Genomic DNA, 14957 nt, shown 5'->3' on the forward strand with positions numbered 1-14957 from the left:
CTTCTTTCTCAACCTAGATCTAGATTCTTGAGTTCAACATTCCTCTGCTTTAAAAGAAGGTGTAAAAGAAATGAATACTAAAAAAGTCAGATATCATGAAGTAAGTCGTTTACATTGTGAGTTTCCTATGAGACACGAGGTTAGAAACTAGGTGAAGATGTAGAACTGATTAATGAAGTATTTACCACCTAAGAAATTTGTGGTGTGAATGTGTTTTATAAAAAATATTAATTATTATTTGTTCACATGGGCGATACTAGGGAAAGGAGGGAGTTAATATTTATACACTTCTCTTCATTATATGCTTAGAAATTGGGTAAAGTCAGCTATCATCACCAGCGATATAATCTTACTAAAGAAACTTTAGAAAGCCACATTTTTTCAAAGTTCATATGAAATAATAATTTCATTGATCCTTTCTGTGTAAATAAATAAGTCCGTTTCCAGTTTAGTTACAGAAAAGTGGGAATGAAAAGACTTTAAAGGACATCAGAAAAGGGCTTTTGATTTCAACTGAATTTACTTAACTCAGTGCTCATGGAAAGAATACAAGAGTGAGGCCTGATGGTGGTTGGTGTGAGGAAGGGTGTGAAACTGATCAAAGCAGAACTTACTTTCAAGGTCTTCCCATCTAGCCGGGAGAGAGTTGTGCATACAACTAACTGCCTTGAACAGTTTGGGGAGAGCTGCATTAGAAATGGGGCTTCCCAGGTGGGCTCACTGGTAAGGAATCCACCTGCCAGTGCAGGAGATGCTGGTTTGATCCCTGAGTCAGAAGATCCCCTATGTAAGGAATTGGCAACCCACTCCAGTATTCTTGCCTGAAGAATCCCATGGACAGAGGAGCCTGGTGGGCTATATATAGTTCATGGGGTCACAAAGAGTTGGACACAACTGAGCAACTAAACATTAGAAAGCTTTAGTGAGCACAGGTGAATGATTTTATTGGGAAGACTTCACAGAAATGGTGGTCCTTTATCTGAGCGCTTCAAAATAAAACTTTACCAGGGGGAGAAAGGGCACACCAACCTGAAGAAATGCCGCGAACAAAGTTATGAAGTTATGGTATGCCTTGAGACCTTTTCATGGCCCAGCATAGAGACCATAACCTCAAACGCCTGGAGGATCACACAGGTCATTTAACACATGAGGTAAGCCGGGCTGGAGCACAGCTGTGGGTGTGAGGACATGGGAAACTGGTGAAGTAATGTCTCAAGAGAAGTTAGAAATCTGGGTTTTTACATGAACTCTCCCAGGTCCTTACATGGTGAAGAATTCCTTACACCGTGATGGTTAAAACACACAACTCACACACAGTAGTACAAGGTGAACCTATTCAGTCCTTGGACCAGATTCTGTGGGCCCCCAGTTTCTGAACTTCAGAGAAGAACATACAGTGTTTATGGGGTAAGGACAAGAGGCCAGGGCACATTTGAGAAATAAGTTGGAGCTATATTTTGAAGAACACCTTGCTAAGGAGTAAGTATTTTATCAAATGAGACTCATTGCATCATTAAAAAAAAAATGTAAACCTCAATGTGATATCAAAGTTGGATTACCAAATGGTCAAATCAAAAACCCGCAAAGTGGGGTATGGATTTGAAAAAGACTAGACTAGGATAGGGAGGTAATTTACAGGGGTTATGAAAGCAATCTTGGAAAGAACCGTAAAGAATGGTTCTGAGAGAAGGATCTGAAAGAAGAGAAGAAGTTCTGGGAGACATTGAGGGTTACAGCAGACTCACTAGTTGCCATGGATAATGGGTGTTGGGGAATGATCTAGAGGTTTCAGTTTGAGTGACAGGTGTGAGGAGGTGACATTAGCTGGGAAAGGACTGGAGAAGGGGAGGATTTGTGGTGAGAAGGAGTTGCCCTCTGGAGTTGCAGAAGCACTGGGGCTTATATGTGGAGACGTGGAACAGTGAGGGGAACCAAGGACACGAACCCAGTGGTCGGGCAGAACCAGGTGAAAATCCAGACTGCAGGCTAGCACGTTACCTAATTTTTCCAAGATTCAGTTTCTTCATGAGTATCAGAGAATCTCCCTCACAGAGTCAGTGTAAGAATTGAGTAACACACGTGAAGCACTGAACACCATGCCTGGCACATGGAAGCTGGATAAGCAGCTATTGTTATTATCATCTTGAGGTCGAGCCGTGGAGTTAGAGAATTGAAGCTCCTTAGATAATTCTGTGTCACCTAGGACAGGACTGATACCGAATCCCCGGTAGGGGTGCATCTTCAGGTGGGAGGGTCAAGTGGGGTGACTGGTAGGAACTGGAGGCTGCAAAGCGAGCACTTATTTATAGTGTTTTATTTTAAGGTAATTTATAGTGAGGCCTTTAAGGCAGTGTCTGAAAGGTTTCCCTCAGCCTGGTTGGGGGTCAGGTGAGGTCTCATTTACTTGGTAGTAATTACCAAAGCGTTGAGCACAGGCGCCTTCCTGGAAACTCCTGGAATGTGGAGCTCAATGGTTTCCAATCACTGAGGATCACATTAGGGTCTTAAGCACATTAGGATGACCTGTGAAGCTTTGAAAACTAGAGTGAAGCCAGAATGGCTATACCCAGGAGCCCAAAGGGCGAAGGGAAACCTCGTGGTGGCTTTGAAGACCAGAGGAGGCAGCGACAGCTGAGAGGAGAGCTAGTGAGGTACCGGCGTTCTCGGAGAAGGGTTGCAGTAAATGGAAAACCATGAAGCAGATGATACTGTTAAGGAGAACTTAACGGCTGTCATAACCAGAAAAGTTAACCAACTTCCAGAAGCAGAAAGGAATCTGCTTGAAATGGAACAACATATATTGGACTTAATACTGCTCTCTGTGGCCCAATAGCAACTAGTCTTTTTCGATGTATCTTCCATGTGGCACAGGCTCCTGTAGCTGCTGCTTTACCAATGGCAGTGATCCCGCTTTTGATGGCATGTGTATCTTACAAAGTTGTGTAAGTTTACCTTTGAATACAGGTGAATTGCATTGTGAAATTTGTGCCATAACATGAGGCGGATAGGTTGGTCTTGTTTTTGGTTTCCTGTTGGCGGCAGGAGGAGAAGGGGACGACAGAGAATGAGATGGCTGGATGGCATCACCGACTCTGTGGACATGAGTTTGAGTGTACTCCGAGAGTTGGTGATGGACAGGGAGGCCTGGCGTGCTGTGATTCATGGGGTCGTGGAGAGTCAGACACGACTAAGCAACTGAACTGAACTGAACTGAACCCTGTTTTCTTGGCTAATCCTGTGAATGGGTGGCCTAGCAGCCAGGTGTAACTCAGCCTGGGCTACCTGATTAAGGAAACATCTTAAATGATTGGATGAGGATTTCTAAGCCTATCTTTAGAAAGACGTTATTTCCCATTTGGCTCCAGCCTGGGTTTGCAGCATACTTTGGGTCAAGACAATATAAACTACAGATAAAGGCTCTCGGTTACCTGAACCTGTCCTAGAAATTCAGTGATTGTTGAGCAAATCTGTACACAAAGACAAAATTATGGGGAAAAAACAAAAACTAACACCGAGCTGTCTCTGGAGACAGGCCTTGCTTGGGTGGGGAACCTAACCCACCACCAGGGCTGACAACCCTGCTTCTAGCTTCTAGAGGCTGTGGGGGCCAGGAGACACTCCACATGCAGGGCTCAAGGGTGTGGTGACCAGTAGCCCTATGGGTCCAGACAGACTGGATCTCCGTTCAGGATCTGTGTACCAGGAAAGTTGACTTCTCTGAGACTCAAATGCCTTGTCTGAAAATGGCAAAAACATTACTTTCCCCAGCACTTTTTGTGTGTTCATATGAGACTGTTTGTGAAGCAGTTAACACAGTGCCCAATACACTGCGTAAGAACATCATGCGGAAGTGGTTCACAATGTTCTTTAGATTCTTACTGAGGCTAATGATGCCACCTTATAAATAAATGACCTTGATCCACAGTCAACACATCAAACCTCAGTATGTACTTATAATACTACATAAACTTTTACATCATAAACAATACATACATTGCCAGAGACCAAAAAAACTTTAGAGAACATGTGTCACAAAAACCATGATCAAACTATAGCCACATCAGTTTAATTTAGGAAACAAATACACAAATATTTATGATATTAAGTATAAGGGGTGGTGTCTTAGAAACTGGCCTTGTAATTATGATTAAATTCACTCTCCTTTGAATAACAGTTGTTCAGTCTTCACTATGTTATTAACACTAACTTGGTTCAATTAATGCTTAATCTATTAACTCCAAACTGCACAATTTAGAAGTGTATCTCATTAAATTGAATGACACCCTGAACTGACAATACCCATTAAAGTATGTTTCTAATTGCTCTGATCTTTCAGTCATATAGAGTCAACCTACAATTTAGTGAAAGTAAAGTGAAATCAACAGCTGGTTTGGTCTGACCATCCCCCACTTAATTAGTGCGATATCTCCTTAATATATTTCACTCCTCTTTTTTCTCTGTGCAAATCCATCTGTACACATCTCCCTTGTTTACCTTAAAACTCAATTCATGTCTCACTCAGCTGATCAAAACACTCTAACCGCTTCCCAGTACCATCCAGGAAAAGTTAAAAGGTCTTAGCCTCATAGTCGAAGCTTGCTATCATTTGCCTTCATTTTTTACTCCTTTCTTTTATAGTTTGGGTGAATCTGGAATTGCAACTGTAAAAGCCTTTTTCTTCCTATTTTGGAAGATATATGATTGGACAAGAGTGCATATAGAGAAGTTTTGTCTGTGCTGAGACAATTCGTTTAATTTTTGCTGTTTCTACCTGTATAAATCTTCTTTGTCCTGGACTTGGTGTGAGAATTAGTAATGTATACCAAAGTCTTTTATAAACTGTAAAGTGTGACGGGAGATGAATTTCCATGCTTAGTTTTTTCTTCACCACTGCATGCATGCAAGTGTGCTATATTGCTTCAGTCGTGTCCAACTCTGTGTGACCTTAAGGACTGTAGCCCACGAGGCTCCTCTGTCCATGGTAGGAGGAGACAGGCAAGAATACTGGAGTGGATTGCTGTGTCTTCCTCCAGGATATCTTCCTGACCCAGGGATTGAACCCGTGTCTCTTACATCTAACCTGAATTGGCAGGTGGGCTATTTACCACTAGCACCATATGGGAACGCTTTCTTCACCACTGGATAAGATAGTACTATGCCCATCTCTAGGTGTATTACAGCTCTGCACCAGCTGTTGTTTTTAAAACTCCACAGGTGATCCTTGTGTGATTTGAGATCTTAATCTTAATGTGATCCTTAGGGATAGGGACTGTAAACCACTGAGCTCTGTAATACCCCGTCTCTGAGTTCCACTGGCACCACCTATCTTTACCTTACTATATGATGTCTTGTGCGCCCATGCAGTCACTAAGCACCACGTGTATGCTGTGGAGGGGATGGGTGTCAGGAGATGAATCTGGGTGGTATCTGCCCTAATGAACTTCACAGTAGGACATGGAGAAAGTGAGCAATCAGGTGTTATCATTATGATATATGGGTTATAATAGCAGTATATCTGAGGTCATAGTAATATCTTTGGGATTAGTGAAGGCCTTAAAAAGAAGTTGCTGCTTCAGCTGAACATGATGGGTTATTGTGCAGTGGAAGGAGCTAGGTGAGAGAGAAAGCCCCAGAGAGAAGCTCTTAGATTCAAGGTATGGAAGAGGAAATAGCATGTCTTACTGATGGGGTTGCCATTTGCTTCTCCAGAGAGCCTATAGAGACCCCCAAATATCATGTCCTCGGGGGGGTTTCCTCAGGATAAAAGAATAAAAATGATCTCAGCCTCTTCTCTTGCCCACACACCATCCTTGAATCTATTCTCCATGTGTGCTGTGCTTAGCTGGTTCTGACTCTTTGTGACCCCATGGACTGTAGCCCTCCACGCTCCTCTGTCCATGGGGATTCTCCAAGCAAGAATACTTATATTTAATATTCAGCTGTACTGCATCTCGGCTGTCTTAGTTGTGGCATGTGGGATCTTTAGTTTCAGCATGTGAACTCTTAGCTGCAACATGTGGGATCCAGTTCCCTGACTAGTGATCGAACCTGAGTCCCCTGCGTTGGGAGCACAGCGTCTTAGCTGCTGGACCAAAAGGGAAGTCCTTAGTTCCCTTGGTTTTCACTTCCTTATTCCCCACCCTTGTTGCCATTGCCTGTGTACAAAAGCAGCGTAATGAAGTCTCTCTAAACAAAAGGGGTTCTCCTCTTAAGAGCACTGCTACCTCCTGTTGCAGTGGAAACCAGAGAAGGACGTACAGTGACGCTTGTAGCTGGAGAGATAAGTAGGATCAGATTGTGGAGGAACTCGAAAGCCCTGATAAGAAATGTAGATTTTATCCAAACGTTGTAAAGCTTTAACCTGAAGAACAACATGATCAGAATTGCATTTTAATACATTCACTTTGTCAGTGGCTTCCCTGGTAGCTCAGCTGGCAAAGAGTCCGCCTACAATGCAGGGGCCTCTGTTCCATTCTTGGGCGGGGAAGATGCTCTGCAGAAGGGATAGGCTACCCACTCCAGTATTTTGGGGCTTTCCTGGTGCTCAGTCTGTAAAGAATCCACCTGCAATGTGGAAGACTTGGGTCTGATCCTTGGGTTGGGAAGATCCCCTGGAGGAGGGCATGGCAACCCACTCCAGTATCCTTACCTGGAAAATCCCATGGAGGGCTGCAGTCCATGGTATTGCAAAGAGTTGGGCACGACTGAGCGACAAACACACATAGGCTCTCTGGTCTCTCCCCCATTCCCTTTAGACTTTTCTAATGCAGAAGTTCCAGTCAATTAGCTTCATCAGCTAGTTGAAAGTAAGGCAGACCCAGATTATTTTCACGGGCTCCTGCAGGGAGAGTGAAGGGGTGGCCCCACCCACCAAGTCTGGTTACTATGGTGACAGCCTAGGGTAACCTAAGTGCCCCTCCCACCATCCTCCCAAAGCGAGAAAATTAATTGCAGGTGCTGACCGAGCCAAATTCTAGCCAATGGACGGCTGTTCCTGCTTTCTGCCACCCCCACTCACCCAGGAACCTGATTCTTGAATCTGCACTAGGGATTTCCGGTTCTCGGCTAAGTGCGTGGGTGCTGGGCAGAGGAATGCAGAAGTCTAGGTAAGAACTGTTGAAAACCTATTTTTTGATAGTAGCGGTAAGGTAGGAAAGGAGGGCATAAGTACTACAGGTGAAATTGATAGGGTTTATCACAGTATGTTAGATGTGAAGTAAATGAAGGGATTTGGGATGGGCATAGCCTTTTTGGCTTGGGTTTGTAGGTAGATGGTGATTTGATCCCCAAAGAATAAAAGTGCTAAGGGAATACTAAGCTTGGGGATTGGACAGATACTAAGTTTTGGACATGTTAACTTGAAGATACCTTGGAGGACATTCAGGGTAGATTGGAGCTCAGGAGAAAGGTCTGGGCTCTTTTATATTTAGATTAGGGGATCATTTTAGATCAAGGAGACTAAGGTCGTGCCAAGTCACAGAGCCAACACGAGTTAACAACGGGATCAGAGTCAAGCACTCTGACTCCAGAATCAGGGCTTTGAATGGCTGTGCTCTGACACAGATTCCTTCTCCTTGCTGTCTACCCCCATCTTCAAGGACGGGACTTCTGAAGCTTGTGACATCACTCTCTAAACAAGCTTCTTAAGAAGATCTAAATATAGACTTTCTTAGCCCTGACTTTCTACCTGATCCTGTAAAACTTTCCTTTCATTCATGCCAGGTGTCATTATATGACCCTTTGGAGGTGCTGACTAACTCGATCCTGGTAATAATTTTGTAATGCATGTGTATCCCATCAACACATTGTGTACCTTTAAACTTATACAGCCCTGTATGTCAATTGTGTCTCAGGAAAGCTGGGGATAAGGTATCTTGAAATAGTCCTAACTCCTTATTTTAAGAACTTCTGTTCACTTCTCAGTCCATTCAACTCACAATTCTGATTTCTGCCCACAAACTCAGTTTAGTCAAGGCATGGATGGATGCCTTCCTCATTGTCAAACCCAGGGGACATTTAAAGCAATTTTTTTTTTGTTATTTTTGGTTGCGTTGGGTCTTGGTTGCTGCTTGAGGGCTTTCTTTATTTGAGGTGAGCAGGGTCCACTCTTCGTTGAGGTGCACAGGCTTCTCATTGCAGTGGTCTCTCTCGCCGTGAAGTTCAGGCTCTAGGAATGCTGGCTTCAGTAGTTGCAGCTCATGGGCTCTGGAGCGAGGGCAGTGGTTTCAGCGACACATGGGCTTAGTTGCTCCATGGTATGTGGAATCTTCCTGGACTAGGGATCAAACCTGTGTCCCCTCCACTGGCAGGTGGATTCTTATCCACTGTACCACCAGGGAAGTCCTCGAAGGACATTTTTTGTGCTCACTTATTTAAACTTTCTATAGCATCCTCTCCTGTGTGTGTGTGTGTGTGAATATGTGTATGTCTTGAGGGTAAGAGAGTCATGACAGAAAGTTTGGAAAACCAAGAAAGAATAACCAGTCCTAATTATATCACACTCAAACATCTCATTGATAGGCCAGCATGAATATAACATACAGAATTAAAATATATTCCAAATCCTGAAATTTTGGTTGTGCTACGTGTTCCTTTCAGTTCAAGGCTGTCATTTTGAGGGAAAAAAAAAATGCTGAAATAGCCCATTTTATGTGGCTTTCTACACCAGATGTTTACCCTCTTGTCCTAGAAATCATCTAAAAGCAACAGGTAAATTTTTTTTTTTTTAAAAAAAGCCTTTCAGACTCTATCTTCCATGAAGTAGGACACAGATAATCTGCAGACAACTCACTGGAAAAGACCCTGATGCTGGGAAAGATTGAGGGCAGAAGGAGAAGAGGACATCAGAGGATGAGATGGCTGGACAGCATCCCTGATGCAATCAACATGAACTTGGGCAAACTCCAGGAGCTGGTGAGGGACAGGGAGGCCTGGCGTGCTGCAGTCCATGGGGTTGCAAAGAGTCAGACACAACTGGATGACTGAAGAACAACAGTCTTCAGACCCTGACATACGTGAAATGACTGCTGAAACTAACTGAGATTGGTTAGAATCTATCTAGCTAAAGTCCAGAGGTATACTGAGATGGCCTGGCAATGGTGGGTTGCAGACGGCATTTGCAAAAACACATTTTTTTTGTCATGTTGCAAAAAAGCTGCGTGGCTGTTTGCTGTAGTAAGTGTAGAAATCTGGTGTCAGGGCTGGCAAGCACAATGCTTCTAAACTTTGACTTTGAAAAGCAGGTAACTGAAACAGGAAGAAGCAGTAAGGTACACAAAGAATGCAATGGAGGCATCATATTTGCAGGAAGCAGTCAGATTTCTGTAGAAGCAACAGAAGGATCTCTGGATTGAAACACCTGCAAGTTACTCTGAGCCATCCTCTTTCCTCACAGGAACTTTCTTAAATGCCCAGTCCAAAAAAGTTCAACCCGCTTAAAAGATGTAAGATGGTACGATAGTAACCCAGAGACACTTTAAGAAAAATCTGTGAAAAAGAAGACTAAAGTTACCAACAAAGAACACTCGCCAGGAAAAAGCTGCCACAGAGCAGGTGAAAAATGTGAACCTTCAGCCAAAAATTTAAAGACAAAGAAACATCACCTCTATGAATAAGAAGGGAGCAGCAGATATAATAATTCCAGGGCGAGATGGCAAGACACCTGTCAAAGACAAAAAATAGAATTACAGAAAAAATATTAGAGGTAGAGACATGGGAACAGCACAGATAAATCTGGTATTATTCTCAAAGAATGTGAATGTGTAGTTGGAAAACATAAGAGCACGCATGGCAGTCACTTGACAAATGTTTGGTCAGTGAGTGAATGGGTGATGGAGGAAGGAGATGTTACTGCATTCCTTTGTATATCTTTAACAAATAATTTATTTTAAAAAATGAAACAAAAGAGCGAATGATAGAAAGGCCTCTGATTTATTCTTTTTTTTTTTTCCAATTTAAAATGTATCAGAATCTGTCTCCATCTCCCTGACAGTGCTTTGATTAGATGAGGACTGAAAACATGTAGTTGCTCTGAATATCCTGGGGCCTCCCCTCAGCCATGTGTGCCCTGTGTGTCCGACTCTCTGTGACCTCAGATACTGTAGCCCACCAGGCTCCTCTGTCCATCGGATTTTCCAGTCACGAATACTGGAGTGGGTTGCCATTTCTTCCTTCAGGGATCTTCCCAACCCAGGGTTGGAACCTGTGTCCCCTGCATCTCCTGTATTGGCAGACAGATTCTTTACCACTCTGACCCATCTGGGAAGAGCCTCCTCTGTATCTCCCAAAATGAGGACAGGGTTCCTGATCCTTTTACTCAGTCTCAAAAAAGAGCCACCTGGGTGATTTCAATCTGATCTGCCCTTTGGAAGGGGCTGACTTGCCACAGTCGCCTCTGTCTGCCCTCAGATGATGCGAGGCTTGGAGATGCTGCTGGCTCCCGCTTGCCACACTTTCAGCTGCTTCCATGGGCCACCTCAACAAACATTCACTTAGCTACAGGTGGGTATCGTGAATGTAAGAGATACAAAAGGAAGCAAGGTGGTGTCTCTTATAATCTAGTCATGATAATTACAGGGGCCTCCAAAAGTGTTAACCTAAGGATTTTTGTCTAATTCTGTATTATTTTGCTAGAGCTGCTGTCACAAATTGCCACAAACCTGGTGATTTAAAACAGAAACGCACTGTCTCACAATTCTGGTGTCCAGAGTCAGAAATCAAGATGTTGGTCTGGCTGTGCTCCCTCTGAAGGTTGCGGGAGAGGATCCTTCCTCGCCTCTTCTGCCTCCTGGCTGCTCCAAGCTCCCCAGGCTTGTGGCATTACCCCTCTGGTCTCTGCCTCTGTCTTTGTGTGGTCCTCTTCTTTGTGTCCATGTCTTTCCTCTTTTTTCTGTGTCAGATCACCTTCTCCCTTTCTCTTTTGTGAGGAGACTTATCATTGGGTTTATGTCTCACCCAGTTGACCCAAGTGACGAAGTGGTAAAGAATCCATCTGCCAGTGCAGGAGACACAAGAGACATGGATTCGATCCCTGATCAGGAAGATTCCCCTGGAGTAGGAAATGGCAACCCACTCCAGTATTCTTCCCTGGAGAATCCCATGGACAGAGGAGCCTGGTGGGCTACAGTCCGTGGGATCACAAAAAATTGGATGCAATTGAGCGTGTGTGTGCCTGTGCACGCACAGCCCAGGATGATCCCAAGTTCCTCAAAATTCATTATATCTGCAAAGACCCCTTTTCTGAATAACCCCTTTCCAGGGGTTAGGATGTTTACATATCTTCTGGATGGCCACCATTCAATCCACCACAGTCTTCTTGCAGAGTGTTTTCCTACCTTCCTTCAGCATCCTATTGTCTTTTAGTCCTGTTTGTATTATATAGGCTGACTTTGGAGCAGATGAAACCCCGGTTACCAGCTACCTGTATGACCTTTGGTCATGTTACTAACTTCCTTCTACTGAAATTCTCCATCCAAACAGGAAGTGTAAATATGCTTTTGACAGGATTGTTATAGAGTAAATGGGGCATGGATGGTAAAGCTATTAGCCTGGCTCAGTAAATACAGAAAGAGATGATTTCCCTGTGGTTAGCATCTGTGACAGGAAGGGCCGGGAGGACATCAGCTTTTCAATATGTAGTTTTACAAGGAGGCGTTGCTCTCTCCTTTATCGCTTTCTGAATTCTCCCAGTGCCCAGGGAAGAGCTGCAGACTTGATCCAACTTCAAGACATGGACTTTGCCTGCAAAGTCTTGCAGTGAGCTGGCAACTCACTATTTTTAAGTTTTAGGACACTGGCAGGAGGTCTGAGTTATGTTAATTTCAAAACACTCTGACAGGCTTATCTTCAGATTTCTTCTTTTTGTTTAAATAGAGACTGGAGCTTACTCAAAGAGGCAAGGCAGCTGTGCAGGGAAGTATCTTGTTTAACATCTGTCTGTAATTTAACACCACTTGTAGCCCATAGGAGGAAGGAGAGGCTGCCAGAGAGCTAAATTTAAGTTGCAGGGGTCTAAGCAGCATTTGAAGAAGAAGAGAGATAACAGCTTCCTGTTGGGGAGAGACTACCAAAAAAGAAACTTTAATTTAGTCTTTCTTATGCTTCTGGTGAGAATAATTTACCTCCTCCAAAGTCCAGGGAACATTATTTGTAGTTAGTTAAGTAAGATGTTTTAAATCCTTGTATGTCTTTTCTTCAAAGTAAGTATCTTTTCTTTTAAAACACCAAGGAGTGTTCAACACCTGTGTGTCTAAAATCTATCTTGCTTCTTGTGTTAGGTTTATTCACCTAAGATAATCTCCTGTTACAACTCACAGTGGAAAAACATGTATGTTATCTTCATTTTACAGACAGGTAGGTGGAGCTCTGGAGGAAATGATTGTCCTCATTGTAGAGGAAATACGTGGTGCTAGAATTGAAATCTGGCATCTTGATTCAAGCCCTGATACTCAAAACATCATAAACTGTTTGCTAAGTGGCTCAAGACAGGTTCAAGTAGAAGACTGTTGTTGTTCAGTTCCTAAGTTATCTCCGGCTCTTTGCAACCCCCTGGACTGCAGCACACCAGGCTTTCCTGTCCACCACCTCCCAGAGTCTGCTCCAACTCATGTCCATTGAGTTGGTGATGCCGTCCAACCGTATCATGCTCTATCACCCCCTTCACCTCCTGTCTAATCTTTCCCAGCATCAGGGTATTTTCCAATGAATCAGCTCTTTGCATCAGGTGGGCAAAGTATTGGAGTTTCAGCTTCAACATCAGTCCTTCCAATGCACATTCAGGACTGATTTCCTTTAGAATGGACTGGTTGGATCTCCTTGCTGTCCACGGGGCTCTCAAGAGTCTTCTGCAGCACCACGGTTTGAAGATGGACTGTATTAAACAGACATTTCCCAGCACACATCTCAGCACTTGCTTCTTTATTCTGCCTTTCCTAACCTACCAATCAGTAAATAGTCTAGTTTTTCCCTTTCTGAAACTTTGTTTTGGGACTTGCAAAATATTACTTCGATTACACACCATCTCTTGCAGGTATAAACAATGTAGAAGCAATAGCAGGTCTCTGAGCCTTTGAGTGGCAGCCTACTTCCTGTCATGACAATACTTTAGAATGGGAGATGAATTATACCCTTTCTTCTGACAGTTTTTAAAACCACCATGTGAAACTTCACGTGCAATGTAATTTCCAAGCACTTGCTTTCTGAGTATTCTTGTCATTCTCTGTCAATGCCTGTGTTACCTTCTTATTGGAATGACCTTGTATATTGTATTTAAAATACTATTGAGATATTTTTAATTATTATGGCCTTTCAGGAGACTTGTATCTGGCAGCCTCCTATTATATCGTTCTTTGTTTTGAAGCTCAATATGCATTCAGGGCTGTTTTGTTTTTTTTTTTTTTTTGTCCTACTTTACCAAAGACACTCACAGCTGGTTCTTGGCAAATACCACAGATGGGGTCAGGCTGTAACTGAACTTTCATAAATCATCCTCTGCCACGTGCAACAAAATTCCTACAACCTTTTCTTCCCTCAGAAACATTTTCAAGCTACTGAGGGATGAGATAAAGAAACAGGTTTATCTCCCTTGGTACATGTTTTACTTTTCATTCCTTTATCAACTAAGGATTTGGGTTTTGTGGCTAATGCAAGTAAGCTGTTTTCAAGTCAGCTGCTGAGGAAATAGAATGAGTTGTGAAAATTGTATGTGTCCTCAGATATTCATGATAGTAAAGTAGAAGATATACAGGATATATATATACACATATATATTTGTTAATCAACTTACTATGCAAGTCTTGGGAGAAGGCAATGGCACCCCACTCCAGTACTCTTGCCTGAAAAATCCCATGGACGGAGGAGCCTGGTAGACTGCAGTCCATGGGGTCGCAAAAGAGTTAGACACGACTGAGTGACTTCACTTTCCCTTTTTACTTTCATGCATTGGAGAAGGAAATGGTAACCCACTCCGGTGTTCTTGCCTGGAGAATGTCAGGGACGGGAGAGCCTGGTGGGCTTCCGTCTATGGGGTCGCACAGAGTCGGACCCTACTGAAGTGACTTAGCAGCAGCAGCATGCAAGTCTTGATGTTTACAAGTCATGTCTCAATTAGAAGACAGGTATCTGCATACATAGGGCTTCCCTGGTGGCTCAGTGGTAAAGAATCTGCCTGCCAATGCAGGAGATGTAGGCTCTTCCTGTGTCAGGAAGATCCCCTGGAGAAGGAAATGGCAACCCACTCCAGTATTTTTGCCTGGGAAATCCCATGGACAGGGGAGCCTGGTGGGTTATTGTCCATGGGGGTCGCAAAGGGTCAGACACGACTTAGCAACTAAACAACAACAAGTCTGCATACATATAAATACTTATGTTCTTATATTATATGTCCCTGGATTTGTAATATAATCAACGCTAAGGTGCCAACATCATTATTTTTTCTTATTGTCGTAAAAAAATATGAGAAGAATATATTTTTTACCCAATCAAGAATATTTGATTTATGGATGGTGAAAAAAGAGGGAACATAAACTTCCCTTTAGAACAGAGGTCCCTGACCTCTGGATTCTAATACCTGATGGTATGAGGTGGAACTGAGTTAATAATAAGAGAAATAAAGTGTACAATAAATGTAAGGCACTTGAAACATCTTCAAACCATCTCCCAACCCCAACCCCAATGGAAAATTGTCTTCCATTAAACCTGTTCCTGGTGCCAAAAAGGTTGGGAATCACTGCTTTAGAACATTATTAGGTGCTGAAAATATCTAACATCAACACAATGCACTAATGATGATGACTATACTTATACCTTCTTTTAAATCTGAACCTAGCTAAAATAGTACGTACGCTTTTTTAATGACCATGTTAGGAAGGTTACAGGACAAATATTCTTTAAGACTATTTCAAAGACAATGCTGGAGAGTAGTGAGGAGATTTTGGTGACAGATCTTCCTCTGGAAAGTT

General features: G+C 43.1%; 1 long non-coding RNA gene and 1 pseudogene across 1 annotated transcript in view; both read left to right on the top strand.

Annotated features, from left to right (window-relative positions):
* The first annotated feature begins 2626 nt into the window (after positions 1-2626).
* Positions 2627-3454, top strand: LOC129560515 (transmembrane protein 126A-like; annotated as a pseudogene).
* Positions 3455-7032: 3578 nt separating this feature from the next.
* Positions 7033-14957, top strand: part of LOC148775233 (uncharacterized) — a 39673-nt gene continuing 31748 nt past the window's right edge. Inside the window, exon 1 of the long non-coding RNA XR_016039303.1 lies at positions 7033-7106. This is a non-coding gene — a long non-coding RNA (uncharacterized LOC148775233). The remainder of the gene's footprint in view (positions 7107-14957) is intronic.

Source organism: Moschus berezovskii, chromosome 16 (genome assembly GCF_049115385.1).
Source record: "Moschus berezovskii isolate FMDL1 chromosome 16, NW_MosBer_1.0, whole genome shotgun sequence".
In the NCBI taxonomy this organism is placed as follows: Eukaryota; Metazoa; Chordata; class Mammalia; order Artiodactyla; family Moschidae; genus Moschus; species Moschus berezovskii.